Raw genomic sequence first — 19,669 nt, 5'->3', positions numbered from 1 at the left:
CACTCAACAAATAGTTACCTTGTCTTCTGAGGCCTGGGTCCTAGGTGAAACACCAGGCAGACAGCAGAAACCAGGAAGACCTGACTTGTGTGGTGGGGAAAGAAGGCTCTGGAAGTTAGAGAGATGGTGTGTGACTCCTAGCCCCACCACTGACCAGTGTGCGACAGGGGGTAGGTGGTGTGAATTCCCTGAGCTTCTGTTTCTTCGGGTGTGAATAAAGGAATAATATGAGTTAACTTTTAGTGTTTGCTTTGGGCTGACATGTGCCCTCCCCCAAATTCAGTCCTAATCCCCCATACTTCAGAATGTGACTGTAGTTAGAGGGAGGGCCTCTGAAGAGTTGATTCTGTGGAAATGAGGCCACTAGGGGAGGCCCTGAGACAGCCTGACCACTAGACCACTGTCCTCGAAAGAAGTCAGGACACAGACAGACACCAGAGAGGCAGACACAGAGAAAAGGCCACGTAAGGACACAGGAAAGGAGAAAGGACTCAGAAGCAACCAAACCTGCCAACACCTTGCTCTTGGATTTCCAGCCTCCAGACCTGCGACAAATACATTTCTGCTGCTTAAGCCCCAGGGGCTGGGGTTTCCTGTCAGGGCTGCTGGAGCAAACTAAGCCAGGCCTCTAGCGACACTAAATAAAGTCACGTCTGTAGGATGGCAGGTGCCTAAACAGAGGCCGTTATCACTAGATTCCTGCTCCTAAGGTGCTTGTAATGGGATAGTAAAGACCAGAGGAAACAACAAATGAAAGACAAAAGTGCTCACCCTCCTGAACTAAAGAGCCCTGGGGCTTTGGGAGAGGACAGCCCTGGCTCAGGGGCAGGGAGACTCCCTGGGGAGGGGACATCTGCTAGGACAGAGCCACTGGGCAGCAGATGAGGCACGGGGGACCAAACCCGCTGCCCATGTTTCTGTGCATTCTGGTCATGTGCAGTTAACACCAGCTAAGGGACAGCCTCCTGCCTGGCCTCATCCACCCCACTGACCAGACAGAAACCCAGTTAGGCACAGGTCTCCCCAAACTGGACCATAAGGCAGGGGTGACGTCAGCAGAGACGTCATAAGCCAGAGGTGACGTCAGTGGTGATCCGGGCTGTGTGCAAGCCTCAGATCAAACACATTTTGGTTTATCGATGGCCTGCCCTGGCCTGTTGCTGACCAGCAAGCTCACCTGGAAACGTCCACATCACTGCAAATACACAGGCAGGAACCACTGACTTACACGGAACCAAAGCACGTCTGCTCAACCCTCACACTCCCAGGAATTCCACGAATGTACATGTGTATACATATGTAAAAGCCAAAGCAATTCTTTTTTTTTTTTTTTTCAAGATTTTATTTATTTGAGAAAGAGAGAACACGACCAAGGGGGAGGGGCAGAGGGAGAAGCAGGCTCCCTGCTGAGCAGAGAGTTGGACACCAGACTTATCCTAGGACCCTGGGATCATGACTTGAGCCAAATGCAAAGACTTAAACTGACAGAGCCACAGGCGCCCTGGAGCAATTCTAAGATTTTAAAAATCACTTATGAGAGTCTTATGTATATAACAAGTACAGAAGGTCAACATTTACTTGGGCTCTTAGTCTCAAATGCAGACATCTCTCTCAAAAATAATATTTGTGTCTCTCAGTCTGCGGGGAGTGCGTGCAAAATATTTGTGAACTTTATTGCATTTCAGAGGCCACTAGATGCTTTCACAAAGAATTCTGCACTTACAGCAAAGTCTAATTAGAAACATGTAAGTAGATGGGAATGAACAGATCTGTCCACTGACATTCTCAACGAGGGGCAGTAGATTATATTTAAACTTACTTAATTATATATTAAACTTATTATATATTTTTTTTTATTTATTTGTTAGAGAGAGAGAGAGAGAGCATGAGCACAGGCAGACAGAGTGGTAGGCAGAGGCAGAGGGAGAAGCAGGCTCCCCGCTGAGCAAGGAGCCCGATGTGGGACTCGATCCCAGGATGCTGGGATCATGACCTGAGCCGAAGGCAGCCGCTTAACCAACTGAGCCACCCAGGCATCCCTAAACTTATTATATTTAAACTTAGATCATGGGGCACCTGGCTGGCTCAGTGAGAAGAGCATGAGACTCTTGATCTCAGGGTCCTGAGTTCAAGCCCTATGTTGGGTGTAGAGATTACTTAATAAATAAACTTAAAAAAAAAAAAAACTTAACTACGTCTACATATCAGCCTGGGTGCTTGAGCATGTAGCAGAATGGCCTCCTTCATCTCGACTCTGGGTCTCCATTAAAATGACCACCACCCGGTGTCCTCACAGAGCCCCCCAGGTGCCTCTGTATATTGCTGCCCAGCAAGGTCCACAAGCTCCTGACAGGTCCAGCCCAGCACAGGGGGCTCACCCAGCTCCAAGATGCAGGCAGGACTCCACTGGATACCCCCAGGGCCTCTCTCTCCATACCATCTCTCCACCGGCCCCTCCTACTACTGCTTACAGCAAGAGACGTCCCTCTGGGTGAGGTCCCTACAGCCGTTTGCCCAGCCTGGAAGCCAGGAGGCTGGTGCTTGGGAGGTTTTGTGCCCGTTCCACTTCATTCCATCTCGGTAAGTTAAAACAAGTCATTGCTGGCAAGTGGTTTCTAAAAGTCCTAACCATTTATGAAGATTCAAACTCTAACAATCTAACCAGATGAATTCTCCAACAAAAGAGGTCTACAGAGAAGTATGGGCCTCCCTAAAGACCCCTTCCTATCCAAACTCTTTAGGACTCCTGCAACCATGCTTCAGGATAGAAGCTTTCCAAAGATGGCCACAACAATACCCCCCATCTAATGCTTTTCTGGAATGCCATGGAACCAGGGAAGCTCTATTTCCCCTTCCCTTGGATCTGGGTGGGTCTGTCACTGCTCAGACCAATACAGTATGGTAGAAGTGACGCCGTGACAATTCTGGCCATGGCCTGAAATGACCCAGAAACTGCCCTTCCTCCTTTGTGGGAGCCCTGAGCCCCCACAAATGAAGCCCAGGCTAGGTAGGGGAGCCACACTGAGATGCCATGTTGGACACCCAGCCGCTTGAGTTTTCAGTGACTCCGGCCTCGGTCGCCATCTGACTACAACTACATGAGAAGCTCTAAGCAAGAAGCACCCAGCTGAGCCCAGTCAACCCACAGAACCAGGAGAGAGAACATGAAATTGCGATTCTAAGCCTCTACACTTTTTTGTGTGGTAAAACGTACATTCACATAAAAGCTACCCTTCTAACCACTTTAAAAGAGCGCAGTTCTGTGGTATCAAGTACAGTCAACCTCATGGTTGTGCAACCATCATGACCATCCATCTCCAGAACATTCCATCTTCCCAGATTGAGAGTCTGTCCCCATTAAACATGACCTGTGCATGCCCCACCCCAGCCCCTGGCAGCCACCATTCGACCTTCTGTCTCTGTGAATCTGACTACTCTAAGGACCTCATGTAAGGGGAATTGTACAATATTTGTCCTGTTTGTGACTGGTTTATTTTACTTCACACAATGTCTTCAAGGTTCATCCATGTTGAAATATATGCCAGAATTTCCTTCCTCCTTAAGGCTGAAAACTGTATACCCCAGGCTGTGTATCCATGCATCCATCAATGCATGGATCTGAAGTGGTGCTTCTACAGCAATACATACGTGGGGCAGTGGACAAGCAGCCATGGCCCAGCAGAGCAAGCCTCTGAAGGCAGACGTCAGGAGCTGGAAAGTCGGAAACAAACACACAGCACAGGGCACTAACCTCCAGAGTAGGTGACCAGCCAGGAATCCAGGCTGCAATTCCCAGTAGCACTCACCACAGCAGGCTGGGTGTCTCCTGGGATCTCCATTCTAGGCTGGGCACGCCCCGCCCCCCACCATGCCCTGACACAGGCTGATAGGCCAATAAACATTTGGTGGATAAGTGAAAAATGTTCCTGACACTGAAGCCAGGTTCTGGGCCATATCAGAGTTTCTGACCGGCTCCCTGCAGGCCAAGAACTGGGCCAGAGAAAATGCAGAAAGGCTGCTCCTGGCTGGAATGGGAAGGGGGAGGCAGCAGCAGCAGGATGATCTGACAGGGAAAATTCCACAGCCAGGGCCGGGCTTCCCGGGAAGTACAGGATCTCCATCAAAGCCCCACCCTGACCCAGGCAGCCCTGGACTTCCACCTGAGGGAAGGCGGGCCTTTGGAAGGGCGTGTTGGGTATCAGGCTGAGCCAATAGGACGAGGTATCTCAGGGATCCACCCTGCTCAGCTCCTCAAGCTCGGTTCCCAGGGCCCAGGGCAGTAGAGCCCAGGGCCCAGGGCAGTAGAGCCTCGTGTGCCCACTGTAGGAGCAGGATGGGTTGGAGGAACTCAGATCTATACCCTAACAGGCTGTGGGGGACTGGGAGGGGGGCTGAGTCACAGATAGGAGCCCTGGAAGCTTTAGGACAGCAACCTTCCTTCACTACAGGAGAGGCCAGGCTGGCTGAACCAGGACCCTTTCCCTCTCACCCACAGACACTCTGCCAAAGAAGCCCAATGCTCCCTTCCTGCTGGACTGCTCCACTGGAACACAGGTCAGGATGCACCAGAGCACGGACGTTAATTCCAAATCTAGGAAGATGACTTGTTTCTGGTTGACGTAAAGAGTGAATAACAACCATACCCATGCCCCCCGGGATTGAAACCAAATGGGCTCACATTATGGTTCGACTCTGCATTTAGGTTTACCAGCCTTTAAAGATAAAGCAAAACCCCGAGCATTAATTACAAAGGTGTTGTTCTCTATTTCTCTTCAAAGCTTACACCTTGAAGGTCAGAAACTGCTTACCATGGGGAAAACAGTTATAAGCACCCATAAAAGAGTTCAAGAAACATGGATTTTAAACTTGGCTCAGCTTCTAAGTAATTGTGGGGCTTTAAGCAAACTAATTAACCTCTTCGGGTCTCAGTTTCATAATGATAAATGAAGGGAAATACTTGGTACTCCCATGGTTTGGTTATGCGCTTCACAAGAATAACTTATGTGCGATGATAGAGCTATCGATACGCAGATATATAAGTCCACACTTATACAAAGGAAGTCCTCGTAAGAAGAACTAAACTATAAATATGTTAGGGATTTTCTCACGTTCAGTAGGTGCTTGCTGGTACGGGCTGAAGAAATGGCCACATATCCCCAAGATTATAAGAAGACTCACATTTGGTGAGAGCAGGGCCTGTCTGCATGGCAGAATCCCCACTGATGTATCTACCAGATCTGAGAAGGCCGTCTCTCTCCGCAGCCCGCCTCACCCCTTTCTTACCAAACAACCCTCCCAGCCTGCACGCTCCCTTCCCACCGGCCTTATATTCCAGTCTGCGGGATTTCCAGAGCCAGCCTGATTGCCAGGGTCAGAGTCTGCCCCACTGCCCCTACCCCAGCCACATGGCCCAGCTCCCACCTCCAGTCATGGCCTGAGGCTGCTTCTTGGGCCAGCCGCCAAGCCCAGAACCCTAGTCCTGCAGCCTAGGTCTCCACTGCCTTTGACACCAGAGGGAAACAAATCACTCCCTTTTCCTGGTTTTCGTGGAGCAAGACAACAGGGAAAATTTGTGCACCAGGAGCCAGTGTCTGCCCAGGGCCTCCTCCCCCTACCTCAGGCCTGGACTCCACCCAAGACTCTCCCCTGCACAAGGAGGCTCACCAGAGCTCTTCCACCTCAAACGGCTTTGGGGAGCATCACATAAGGGGAAGGACTCAGAAGTGTCTTTGAAAACTATGAAGCACTCTGTAAATTCTTTTATTCTTTTTACTCTTGTTTGTTGACTTCGGTGTGGTCTCTGATTATGACTCTCTAGAGGCCTGGGATTGTACCCCGGGTAAACTCCTTTGGTACAATGACCTCACACAGAGCATAGCATGATGCTCTTTGGGACTCTAACGCCATGAGCAAATGCAGCAGGAGCTCCAGGACGAGGGGGGTGGGGGTTGGGGACCAGGTTCCTGCCCCTCTGGCCCTGCCAGGAAATTAAGCGCATCACTTAACCTCGCTGGGCATTTGTCTTCCTATGCACAATGGAACTGACAAGCCATCCGCATTCCTTTTCACCAGGATGCCAAGAAGGCAAAGAATCTGAAAAGAAAAAAACACTGCACAAGTTGAAATGTTGTAGTATTCAGAGAGCATGGAGAGCTGAGAGGGGAGAGAGGGGAAAGGAACAGGAAGGGGGACCAGGAACAAAAAACAAAGCAAGAAGATATTTGGGGTGAGATGGGTGGCACTTGAGAAGGCCCGGATGGAAGGCCACAGGAATTCCCAGTACAGAAAGTAACCCCCAAGCCTAAGAGTCCGTGTCCGGATGAGAAGATCCATCACAGAGACATGTGAAGTCAACTCTGGCAGAGAAGAGTGGACAGAAGGAAGTGAGGTCTGTTTACCACCTGCAGTGGCACGAGACCTACCAGAAGCCGAGGCTCACTGCAGTTTGCTTCCACAGCTTAGCTCCGAGTGAGGAGAGAGATGAGCAATTCATACGCCCACTACCCTCAAAAACTGTGTAATGTCCCAGAGGCTCTGGTCAGGCCACATCCTGGCCCATGACGACCAATCCAGAGCGCTCCACTTTGAGGGGGACATTCAAAGATTGCAGAGTTCCCAGAGGCTGGTCACCGGGACAGTGGGGTGTGCTGAGACCACATAACAGCAGGATGGTCTATGAAATCTGAAAGTGTGTCCCCAAACAAGATTCAGGGAGGACATGAGAAGCAAAGGCTCTCTCAGAATCAAAAAATACTCTGAATGTCGTCTGGTCCAACCTTCACAAGTAAAGAATCTCTAACACAACATCTCTGCAGAGGAATTACCCAGCTGGCGTTGACCTCCTTCAGTAACGGAGACCACATCACTTTCTAAGTGAGTTCATCTCGTTATCATTTGGACAATATTAAACTCTTCTCCCTCCTATTAACCCCAAATTAACCTCCTCCTAGCTTCCATCTTATGCTCTGCAGGGACACAGGCTAAGTCTAAAGACTTTTTCGCGGACCCATCCTCAGACAACTGGAGACAGCTGGTCTTAATGACCTGCCCGAGCTCTTCCCACAGGCTTGTCTAAGAGGAGAATGCATTTTCAATACACCCCTGAAAGCATATGCTCGAGCCCCTTCAAGGCTTCATTCCTGGTGATCTCTGGCCAGCTTTGACCTCCGACTACCATGGGATATGACTGCTGCCCCTGCCTTGCTCAGAGCATCTCGTCCTGGCCATGACTCCCTAGCTATGGTTGCTTTCCAACAAGGTCTTGGCCTCCTCCTACCCAATTTGGGGAAACTCTGGTCTAAGAGGGTCTTGGCTCTGCCCCTCTGCCCACTGCTAAGGGGGACCACAATGAGACCAAAAAATGAGTCCCAAATTCATGCCACTTCATAGAGAGCAGTTGGTCATTTGACTTTAGGCCTTCTTAAGAAGACGGGATCTAGAATGTTCATAGGCATTAAATATTCATTCTAGGGGCGCCTGGGTGGCGCAGTCATTAAGTATTTGCCTTCAGTTCAGGTCGTGGTCCCAGGGTCCTGGGATGGAGCCTTGCATCAGGCTTCCTGCTCAGCGGGAAGCCTGCTTTTCCCTCACCTTCTCCCCCTGCTTGTGTTCCCTCTCTTGCTGTTGTTCTCTGTCAAATAAATAAATAAATAAAATCTTTAAATAAATAAATAAATAAACATTCTAACAACTCAGTTGACAGGGGAGGAAACAGAGGGCCAAAGGGGTAAAAGGATTCACTCAGGTAACACAGCCAGAAAGAGAAGCTCTAATCGTTGATTGTTTAGTCCCACATTCCTTCCACTGCAGTCAAGAGGAAGTGAAGTTCTCTTGTGGCTCTCTTCTCAGTACATTTTGGGGTAAATTGAATGAATGCGTGTATGTGCATTCATTCTTTCTTTGACTCAACAGACATTCACTAAGCACCTACTATGTGCCTTGCAAATGCTCTCAGTGAGATTTGGATTAAGCTTCTCTTAGGGACCGACCTCTCGATGTGTGTGAACACTCAGTGTGTGTATGGATTAATTAATCCCTTCATGCTCCTCCACAGTGAGCATCCCTAACACCACGCACCACATTGGTACAAGTGAAAACAGCCACAGTCCCTTACCCCAGCACAGACAATTCCCACATCTTGCTAATGCAGGGTACTATGGGGACCCACAGCCTGATGCTTATTTAAGACAGGGGAGAGTGATGGTAGTAAGTGCGAGTAATGGTATTCGTACGTCCACATGGCGAGGGAATGAACCACCAGGCCTGGTAGCTTGAAAAGCCTTCAGGAAGAGGGGCTTCTCAGTTGAATCATGAAGGCTGATAAGAATTAATCAGGTGGAACAGACCGGAGAGAGGTGAGTGAGTGTGTGCTCAAAAACAGAGGAGCAGGGGCGCCTGGGTGGCTCAGTGGGTTAAGCCTCTGCCTTCAGCTCAGGTCATGATCTCAGGGTCCTGGGATCGAGGCCCACATCAGGCTCTCTGCACAGCGGGGAGCCTGCTTCCCCCTCTCTCTCTGCCTGCTTCTCTGCCTACTTGTGATCTCTCTCTCTCTCTCTCTCTCTCTGTTGAATAAATCAATAAAATCTAAAAACAAAACAAAACAAAACAAAAACAAAAAACAGAGGAGCAGAGAGAGCCTGATCCTGCAGGTGGCTGGGCCCGGCTGGAGGCAGGACTTACCACGGAAGTCTCCGTGAGAGAGGCAGACAGGTGAGGAAGCCACAGGCCTGCTGTATATGCTAAGGGGGTTGATTTTAGCCTACAGGCAATAGGATTCCATGAAAGACTTTAGAGGAAGGAAAAAGGTTTAGATCAGAATTTTAGAAAGAAAGCTCTGACCATGGAGGACAGACTGGAAGGCAGGGAGATCCGAAGCAGGGAACCAGACAGGAAGTGATAGTCAGAATGCAGGAAAGAAACCAGGGTTGAACGTGATGGATCCTGCCTGCACACACTTAGTTTTAAAGTCCGAAATATGAGAGGAGAGAAGAGATTGCCTTTCATGTCCGTCTCTCATGGCACAAGGGCCAGTTGCCCAAAGCTTTGCAGAATGACATCATCGTCACCATTCTCCACTGCAGCCTGGCGGAAAAGCGATGTGAGCTGTAGCTCCGTGACCAGTCTTGATGTGCAGGTGCCTCAAACAGTAAGTGGTGGCTGCCGGCATGCCCCACGTACATCAGCAGGGGGTGGGGGCTCAGAAGCACACATGAGTCAAGTCCAAGCAAGCAACAGGTCGGAAAGAGAACAAGCAGAAAAGCTCTAAGAGGGATGGTATTAAAAACAACAACAATACAGGGGCACCTCCCGGCTCAGTCAGTTAAGGGTCTGACTTCAGCTCAGGTCATGATCCCAGGGTCCTGAGATTGAGCCCTGCATCGGGCTCCCTGCTGGGGCGAGGGGAGGGAGCCTATTTCTCCCTCTCCCTCTGCAGCTCCCTGTGCTCATGCGCGCGCTCATGCTCTCTCTCTTTCTCTCTCTCTCTCTCTCTGTGTCAAATAAAGAAAATCTTTTAAAAAAAGAGAAAAAAACACACAACAAAAAAACCCAAACAGGTCTTCACAAGAATGGAAGGCAAAGAGCTCAGACAAGCTAGGAAGCCCGTAAAGGAGCCGGCACCTGTCTCAGGCTGTGAGATTCTCCAGGAGGCTGAGAGCCCTTGGGGTAGCCCCTAAAGTGCTCTCTCCTGGGTCTCTGGGAAGGCGCCCCCGCTGGCCAGACCGGCAACACGCAGGCCACACCGGTGCTGTGTACCGCAGGGCGACTCTCCCGAGGCTGGCTGAAGCCCACGTGTGCCTGCCGATGGGCACGTGTGAGCAGTTACGGAGAACATCTGGCAGGAGAAGGGGCTGTGTGGGTGGAAGCAGGCAGATCCTGACAAGCTGGGGTTGTTTAAAACCGGGTAAACCCCATCACGTGCGCTACAGAGCCATTGCCGCTGGGAGTTTAGAGTCAAAAGAATGATAAAGAGGATGAGATTGGAAGCCTAAAATAACAAGTTCTTTCCTTATGGGAGGAAAAACGCTCATCTAGGCAAGTCTGAGCCTTCTTGGAACTGGAGGATTCTGACATTATTGCCCAGTTCCCAGGAACGCCTGAACCCCTATTTTGTTGTTGTTGTTGTTGTTGTTGTTGTTCCTGAAGAGAATTTTCTGAAAATCAGGAGCACCTGGGAAGTAGCCCCTGTGCTACTTACAATGACCATGACCAGGCACCTTCCACTGAAGGAACCCACAGCCACCAGGGGTATGTTCATGAAATTTATGAGGCTTTGCTTCAGGCCACAAACAAGCAACAGGCCAGGAGCTGCACAAGGGGTTTTCAGCTGGAAAGATGTGAGACTGAAAACATTTCTCTGTGTTGGTATTAATGGGAAACCAAGGCCAAGAAAAGCAAGGTTTGTAGCATCAATTACCATCTTCTAGCGCCTCCAAATTGGCCCTGAATAGGAGTCACCTTGAGCTAGGGAAAAACACTCTCCAAAGGATGCACAGAGGCCAGTGTGACAGTCCTGTCTGAGTTTCTGGGACATGCTGTTTTAAATTAGATGCTCAATGTTGCTTCCATGAAACTCTTGGCTTAGGTCTGCAATGGAAAAGTTATTTTTGTGCTCCAAATAGTTCTATGGAAGCACATCCCCATAATTCCAGTTATGTTTTGTTTTCATGATGCTCTTTTCCTGTACTTAAGAACAGTCATTGCTATCATTATTATTCCTGATAAGACACTTGCAGAAAAGCTCTGGGCCAAGTACAGACTCCACAGGGCCCAGATAAATGCCGCTGTAAAATAGGCAGACTTTAGGTCTTGTGAAACTCTGAAGGGTATTTCTGTTCTGCCCACTGTGGCTGCCTCTTCCTTATCAATTCCCCCACCCCCAATGACACTTTAATTGCTCAGGAACTTCATGATCCGTCCTGGGAAAACATAGTCCCAGAAGGCATTTTGTTATTCACTTCTTATATACTCTCTCTGGGGTTTCTGCGTTTAAAATGTTATCTTCTGGACACCTGGGTGGCTCAGTGGGTGAAGCCTCTGCCTTCACCTCAGGTCATGATCCCAGGGTTCTGGGATCGAGCCCTGCATCCGGCTCTCTGCTCAGCAAGGAGCCTGCTTCCCTCCATCTCTCTCTGTGCCTGCCTCTCTGCCTAATTGTGATCTTCTCTCTGTCAAATAAATAAATAAAAATCTTTAATAAAATACAATGTTATCTTCAATAAGGAAATAAAGAGTTTTTATCTTCAGAAGGACAGGAACACCAGTAATAAAGCAAAGAGAGATATTTGTGGTTAGGAGGGCATGGCTCAAAAGGAACAACATGGATAGTCAATAATAGTAAGGTCCATCAGCAGGCTGGGAGGGCAACTGTTGGTACAGAAGCAAAATCAAACTGGTGATTCAAGGTATTAAGGAAATTTACCGAAGAGAAATCTACACTGATTACCAAGCAAACACAAGTTATTAGGAGGTACACGGATGGCCTCTCCCCAGAAGATTTTCTGATTAGTCTGAAGGACAATCCTGATTTCAAAGAAATAGAGCAGCCGATGGGCGATGACAGGAGACCACCACCTGTGAGCTTCAACTTAGAGGAACCACTTGGTCCCTATTATTTCCTGTTATCTCATTTATTTTTCAGAACAACTTTTTAAGGCGGTTCCTGTTATCACTGTTCTATAGAGAAGGTAACAGCCTCAGAGATGTTAAGGAACTGCCTAAGGCCACTGCTGTGGTCTGAAAGTTTGTGTTCCCTCCCAAAATTCAAATGTTGAAATCCTGATCCCAAGGTGATAGGATCAAAAGATGAGGCCTTTGGGAGGTAACTGGGTCAAGAGGATAGAGTTCTCTTGAATGGTATCAGTGCCCTCAGAAGAAGAGGCTGCAGAGGGCTCTCTCATCCCTCCTACCAGGTGAGCACATAGTAAGAAGAAGGCTGTCTGCCACCCAGAAAAGGGTCTTCACCAGAACCACGTTGGCCTCCTCACCTTGGACTGCTAATCTCCAGAACCGAGAAATCAACTTTTGTTATAGCAGCCCAAACACACTAAGATAGCCACACATCCAGTTAGTGGCAAAGCTTAAACTCAAACCCAGATCTGCTGGACTCCAGAGTCCACTTCTTTTCCATTATCACAAAGGGCTGATGAGAGGACCAGGGGGCAAGGCCAAGGATGTTTGTTGATTTAGTTTCTTTAACCCACTGAGCCACCCGGGCACCCCTGATTTAGCTTCTTTAAATGAATAGGTCTTGTTGGGAGGGTATGGGAAAGATATGCTTATATAGATTTCCTTAAACATTTCCTATAAATAGGCTCTGCTGATATCAAACAACATTCCAGGAAATGCTGCTAGCCACATAGAAAGAATCATACAGTATAAATCTGTCTGCACTGTTAGAGACACAAGTAAACACACATGCCCAACAGAGGGAGAATACCATCTCCATGATCAAAGCGAACAGAAACCTCTCTACAAAGTCTTTCTTTCAACACGGATATGAATTAGAATGCTGGCTGGTCAGCTATCAATGTTACTATTGAACATTGTACTGGAGGGTCTACCCAACACACTAAGACAAGAAGAAGATCATAAGGTATCATAAGGAATGAAAAGGAAAAGACAAATTAGTATCATTTTGTGACTGTCTACCGAGAAAACTCCGTAATATCTAGAAAGAGACTCTTAGAACTAATGAGAGAAGTCAGATGGGATGCTAGATATAAGACCAGAATCCCCAAATCAGAAAGGTTTCTGTGAGCCAGCAAATAGCCAATTTGAAAATATAGTAAGAAAAAAGATACCATCTAAAGTATCAACAAAACCTGGGCACCTGGGTGGCTCAGTGGGTTGAGCCTCTGCCTTCAACTCTGGTCATGATCCCAGGGTCCTGGGATCAAGTCCTGTGTTGGGCTCTCTGCTCAGCAGGAAGCCTGCTTCCCCCTCTCTCTCTGCTGCCTCTCTGCCTACTTGTGATCTCTGTCAAATAAATAAATAAAATCTTTAAAAAATATATATATCAACAAAACCTACAGGAAGTTGTTCAAGACATTTATAGGGGAAAATCACAAGTCACCATCCACCTGAATAAAAGGAGAAAATGGGAAGACCTAATATTGTAAAGGTATCAGTTCCCTGGAATATAATGTGAATGCAATTTCAATTTAAAAAATCCCAACATGATTTTGTCTTTGTGTCCAACTAGACAAACTAACGTTTATGTGAACTTGGCTTCCAAGGAAGCCAAGAAATTTTTGAAAAAAATATAAAAGTAATTGTCAGTGCTAGCAATTACCGTGTGATTCCTTGTATGCCAGGCACTATTCTAACATTTTCATACATTATCTCTTCCGAATTATCCTTGAAGTGGATACTGTTATCTATTTAATAGACAAGGAGACTAAGAGAAATTAGGTAACTTGCCCAAGGTTATTTGGTACTTGTAGGAGTAGCAACAGATGCAAGAAGACAATGGTGTAATATCTTCCAAGTACTCAGGGGAAATCATCGTGAGTCTAAAAAATTCTACACTCAAACTCTCCTTTGTAAGAGCAAAATAAAGGCATCTTCAGGAATATCAATACTTTCAAGTTTACCAAAGCCCTTTCAAGAAAGAACTTCAAAATTCACATGAAGAAAAATGAACTCAGAAGGAAGAAGTGGGATGTCCAAAGTAGAAGTCTCCGAACTGCACTGAATAAATAAAACAAAACAATGCACCGGCGTTCCTCATTTTATTGCACCTTGCAAATACTGTATTTTTACAGATTGAAGGTTGGCAGCAACCCTGCATAAAACAAGTCTGTCGGCACCATTTTTGCAACGGCATTTGCTCACATGTCCTTGTGTCACATTTTGGTAATTCTCACAATATTTCAAACTTTTTCATTATTATTTTTTTAAGATTTATTCATTTATTTGACAGACAGAGAAAGTGAGGGGAGGAGCAGAGGGAGAGAATTTTCAAGCAGACTCCCTGCTAAGCAGGGGACTAGATGTGGGACTCAGTCCCACAACCCATGAGATCATGACCTGATCCAAAATCGAGTTGGATGCTCAACCAACTGAGCCACCCAGGTGCCCCTCAAACTTTTTTTTTTTTTTAAGATTTTTTTTTTAATTTATTTGACAGACAGATCACAAGTAGGAAGAGAGGCAGGCAGAGAGAGAGAGGAGGAGGAGGCAGGCTCCCTGCAGAGCAGAGAGCCCGATGCGGCACTCGATCCCAGGACCCTGAGATCATGACCTGAGCTGAAGGCAGAGGCCCCAACCACTGAGCCACCCAGGTGCCCCAAAACTTTTTTGTTATAATTACATTTGTTATGGAGATCTGTGATTAATGATTACTACACATTTACACATTGAAAGCTCAGATGATGGTTAGCATTTTTTAGCAATAAAGAATTTTCTTAATTAAGGTTTGTACATTGTTTTTTTAGAAGTAATGGTATTGTATCTTAATAAAGTACAGTATAGTGTAAACATAACATTTTTATGCACGGGAAAGCCAAAAAATTCATCTGACTCCCTTTACTGCCATATCCACTTTTTTTTTAAGATTATATTTAGTTATTTTGAGAGAGAAAGAGAGAGCATGGAGGGAGAGGCAGAGGGAGAAGAGAATCTTAAGCAGACTCCACTCGGAGTGCAGAGCCCAATGCAGGGCTTGATCCCAGGACCTGAGCTGGGATCATGACCTGAGCTGAAACCAAAAGTCAGATGCTTAACCAGCTGAGCCACCCAGAAGCCCCTGCAATATTCACTTTGCTGCAGTGGTCCAGGACCAAATCTGCAGTATCTCTGAGGGGTGCCTATAAAGTAGGTGAGAAAAGTGGGACTGCAGGAAGAGTACAGGCAGAAAATACAAGGTGTCTAATAATACCCTATAGACATGCTAAAAGCAGGCCACTAAGTTGGCTCTGTGCTTCCTATGGGCCAAAAAGAAACGAGAAACGGTCTATTAAAGGAGTCACAGCATCCATAAGACAAAACAGCCAAGTTGCTCGCAAGAGCCATTCCTGATCATGAGACCAGAAAGACCTTCCCCACGTAGTGAAGTGGATCCAAGATCTGGGACATCGGTCCAAGTATGATAATCTGACAAAGAAGTCCTTGACTCTTCCATTTTTTTCCCAACAATTATTTAGAAGCATCAGCCTTCTAGAATCTCTTCCATGAAGAAGAGAAGAGATAAAGCCTCCTACTTAAGGTGTGTTCTTTGAATGACCATGTGTTTAAAAAAAAAAAAAAAAAAAAAAAAGAAGGTCTAAGCTTCTGGGGATCTTTAGGTATTTTCCAGGAGGAGGATGGATAAGATGAACTCTGGGGGCCTGGCTGCTGTGAGGGTACATGCTGTTACAGGATATGGGCATTTTTTCCCAGACTACCCCTAGAATCATTTACACTAAATATTTCCACCTCCACTAAATCAATTCATTTTGCCAATGCATTAGATCACCCACATAGCCAAGCTTCCACAAAGTAGTTTATTGTGGGGCTCATGACCCACCTGCCTTTGGCTCAGGTCTTGATCCCAGGCTCAGTCAGGCTCCCTGCTCAGTGGAGAGCCTGCTTCTCCCTCTCCCTGTGCTGCTCCCCCTGCTTGTGTGCTCGCTATCTCTCTCTCTCTCTGTCAAATAAATATATGAAATCTTAAAAAAAAAAAAAAAAAAAGCTTATTGTGCTTTATAATAATAAGCACCAAGAGGTAATAGTTGTGCTCTTTCTTTCCTGTTCCACGGTAAATCCTCAACCTGTCCACCCTGACACATTCATGTAACACATAGGCAAACGGGAGCCTGGGAAATTCCCCTGGGTCTTCCCACCCATCACACTCCCCTGACAATGCCAAGAACAATGAAACCCCATACTGGCAGAGCTCTGAAGACATAATTTGCCTGATCTACTTTAAAAATTCTGCCTTCTACCAGGACTGCCCTGAATCCCATGGGGTTCCTAGAACTCCAGGCTGCCTGGGAAGCTTCCAGTGAATTTGGGATAGCTTTTGTGGGTACAGTTGGCTCCCAAGGGCAGGTGAGCTACTGCTGGCTAAGTCTGGAGCAATTCCCAAGGACTTCCAAAGAGAAGTGATAATGAAGGACAGAAAAAAGGGAAGACAGAGACATTTTACAATTAACCAAAATATCAGTTTTTACTAAAGCACAAATACTTTGCCTTCCCTTTTCTATATGTTTTTTTTTCCTTATAATTAAAACCCTATGAAGAGTACATGGCTGGGAGACGGTAGACAGTAGTGATTGAGATGTATAGACTTTGGGCTCCGACCTGAATTCAAGATCGGATTCTAGCATGTAGTGGCTATACGACCCTGGCGAGTTACATCTCTTATTTTAGTTGCATAAGAATAATTGTTTCATGAGAGTAAGAACAGCATTACCTCACAGAGTTTTAAAATGAAACACCATAGGCAAGTGCTTTATACTCAATAAATGTTAGCTATTCCTACTGCAAAAAATCTGACAAATACTGGCAAGCACAAAAAAAACTCAAAAGCACCTCTAATCCTACCATCCACTTGGATGTGTCTAATTCCAGTATTTTCTGGATGTATTTGCAAAGAGTGAGATTACAGTGCTTTCTATTTCATAACCTGCTTTCAAAACTTAACACCATACCCGAAGCATGTTCTATGTAATTCAGTATTCTCATATAACATGATTTTGAAAGGCCACATCGTTTGGGTTATTTTACTTCTTAACAATCCCTGCCCTCCCTTCCACTCTGCAGACCTTACACTTCATGTATTTGCAACCTCTCTACCTCTCCAGATGACAAGTGGCTGTTTCCTATTGGCTAACTGGGGATGCAGCTTCTTCTTACCACGCAGATGACCTGCTCCTAGGCCTTCCCTTAACTGGCCTGCATCGCAGCCCTCACGCAGATTAGCCTACTGAGCTACATGGCAAACCACCCAGTTCCACAAGATTCCCTGAAGCGGCGCAAAAGCTAAACGAGGCTGAAAGGCAATTTCTTTCCCCACAGCATAAGGCCGACTTCTAGAGCATTAAATACTCTATTTAAAAAATCTCAGGAAGAGGAAGAGACAAAAGATGTTTATCTGAGTGCATTGTTTTTCTAAGCAAAAGGGCCAAACCAGTTCAAAACATACAGGCTTTCTACTGGAATGAAAGTCAACAACAGTTCCTTATCAATGACGTTTTGAGACCATCACAAAACCTTACTAACTCAAAATAATGGAGAACTGTCAAACTGAATCAGTGGAGAAAAATGAATTACATCCTTTTTAAACTAAACTCCTTTATTTCCAATTAAAATAAAAATTCTTTTAAAAGAAAACTTTATTTCCAGGGTTCAGGGTGACTCAGGAAGCAGCTAACTTCAGTTCAGGTCAGGATCTCAGGTCCTGGGATGGACCACCCCACAGTCAGGTTCCATGCTCAGTGGGGAGTCTGCTTGTCCCTTTCACTCTCCTTCTGCTCCCCCCTCCCCTGCCACCCATGCCAGAGTTCTCTCTTTCAAGTAAATAAATAAAAATCTAAAAAAGAAAGAAAGAAAGAAAGAAAGAAAGAAAGAAAGAAAGAAAAAGAAAAGAAAGAGAGAGAAAGAATTTTTTTCTTTATAAATAAAGAATATAAAGAATTTTATATAAAGAAAATATATAAAATTTATATATTTTATAAAAATATAAAATTTATATATATAATTTATAAAAATATATAAAATTTTATATAAAGAAAATAAAGAATTTTATTTTCAAATAGTTTAATACCTTGCCCTGTTTTGACAGGTTGCTCAGCGCCTGATCCAACACATTTGTTACAAGCACATTTAGTGCTCATACAGGAAACAGGAATGGCTAAAGTTGTGGAGGAGAGCTTTCTCCCTAAAAACAATAAAAGTTCAATACCCCTTGTGATCCTGCTCACACATCTCACTTCTCAGGAAAACTCTTACTTCTTAGTCATATGGATACAAACCTCAACTGGGCTCCCTCGCATGTCCCTCCAGTTCTGAGGGAGTGGGCGGAGGCTTGCCATATCAACCCAGTTCTATTCCTAAAACAGAACCAAACAAAAAACCTCCACATTCCAGACTTGATCTGTCCAGACCCATCTGAGAATTAACAAGCTCCTTCTAAACACCCAGAGAACTAAGCCTGTCATGGAAACACTGATTCAGCCATAATGAGAACCGACCTAAAACCACACAAATGAACTAAACATTCTTCCACCCAATCATAAGCAAGCTAAAGCAACAGCCTCAGTAATGAAATAAAGGAGGTTGTTTTTTTCTTTGTGGTCCTGCTCATTTTAGCCTCTTCCACTGCCTTGACTTTGCAACTGTTTATGGGAAAGTGGGAGTGGGGGAGGTGAGAGAGAAATGGAGAGCCTGCTGGAGAGCGGGAGAGACACGCAGAGCGCCCACGCCAGGCTGGGGAATGCCAACAAACACGGAGGTTTCTGTCAGGCAAATTATAACTTCTGGCCTGGGGGAGGCCAACAGTCTGTTTGGGGCAGTCTGAAAACAAGCCGAACTGAACTCCCATCTCCCACAACACTTAAGTGTGGAATGAAGTCCTTATTTTCCAAAGATCAGGTTCTGCTCACTATTTTTAGCCAGCACTCCTTTTCTAAAAATCTCCTCTTTTAATTTTTTCCTGGGGTTTTTTTTTTTTTTTTCGGAATTAGAAAGGCTAAGTACATAAAGTGACATTATTGGAAGAAAGGAGAGTTGGAAAGGCTAAAAAACAAACAAACAAAAAGCCCGAAACTGTCCAACCGACAGAAATAGTAAAATCCTAAGGAGGGATATATTTTAATTTCCTCTTGGACCCACAAGGTAGAGTTTGTAAGTCCCGGGGACCCAACACCAAATTCCAGTGAACGTAATTCCTGCAGGAAATGTTGGGGCAAGTGTGGGGGGCTCCCGCGGCTGCGGCCCCTCGTCTGGGGTCATCGCCTACTGGAGCTACCGGGTGCAGCCGCGATGGAGACACCAGCTGTGGCCGGAGGCTGGGGGACCAGAGCCTCGCAGGGAAGGGGCGGGGGAGGGGCAGCAGCGCGAAGAACCAAGCCAGGAACGAGGCAGGTGAGAGTCCCGAGGTGGGGGGATCCAGAGCCCCCGAGGGAGGGTGACTCAGGTCGGGGAGGCCCGGACCGCGCGCGGGTTTGTGCGAGCCCCCGGCCCCCGCCCTCGGAAGCCTGTCTGGGTTCTTTTCTTTGCTGTTTGAGTTTTCTATCTCTTTAGAGCCGGACCCAGGTCCCAGCGGCCGCAGGGCAGCGGTGCGGAGGGGAAGCCCGGCCCGGGCCCGCGTGGGACACCTCTGGAGGCGATAGGGGCGGAGGGAGGGAGATGGGGCGCCAGCTGAGGGCGCCCAGCGAGCCCGGGAGATGCCCGCGACCCGGGGCCCCTGAGCTTCCCGCCCGCAAACTTTCCCAGCCAAGTGGGGGTGGCCCCAGCCTAGAAAGGGGGATCCCCATGCCTCCCCGACTGTCCCCTGGGGCTGGTCACTCACGGGCAGCGCCGCTGGGGCTCCGACTCTGGCCGCCGCCATCCGCACCAGAGGAGGAGAAGGAGGAGGAGGAGGGGGAGAAGGAGGAGGGGGAGGAGGAGGGGGGAGAGGTGAAGAGAGAGGAGGAGGGGGAGGAGGAGGGGGAGGCGGAGAAGCGGGGAGGGGGGGGGAGGGCCTGGA

At 47.0% G+C, this 19,669-nt stretch overlaps 1 protein-coding gene across 1 annotated transcript in view; it reads right to left on the bottom strand.

Annotated features, from left to right (window-relative positions):
- LOC111148082 (stonin-1) overlaps positions 1-19,539 on the bottom strand; it is a 43,674-nt gene extending 24,135 nt beyond the window's left edge. The window contains exon 1 of the mRNA XM_022504475.1: positions 19,493-19,539. The gene's annotated coding sequence lies outside the window, so the exon portion shown is untranslated. The remainder of the gene's footprint in view (positions 1-19,492) is intronic.
- Positions 19,540-19,669: the final 130 nt, after the last annotated feature.

This window comes from Enhydra lutris, unplaced genomic scaffold (assembly GCF_002288905.1).
Source record: "Enhydra lutris kenyoni isolate GAN:26980312 unplaced genomic scaffold, ASM228890v2 scaffoldscaffold18, whole genome shotgun sequence".
In the NCBI taxonomy this organism is placed as follows: Eukaryota; Metazoa; Chordata; class Mammalia; order Carnivora; family Mustelidae; genus Enhydra; species Enhydra lutris.
The sequence above is the reverse complement of the archived record's forward strand: the minus strand, read 5'-3'. Positions and strand labels throughout refer to the sequence as shown.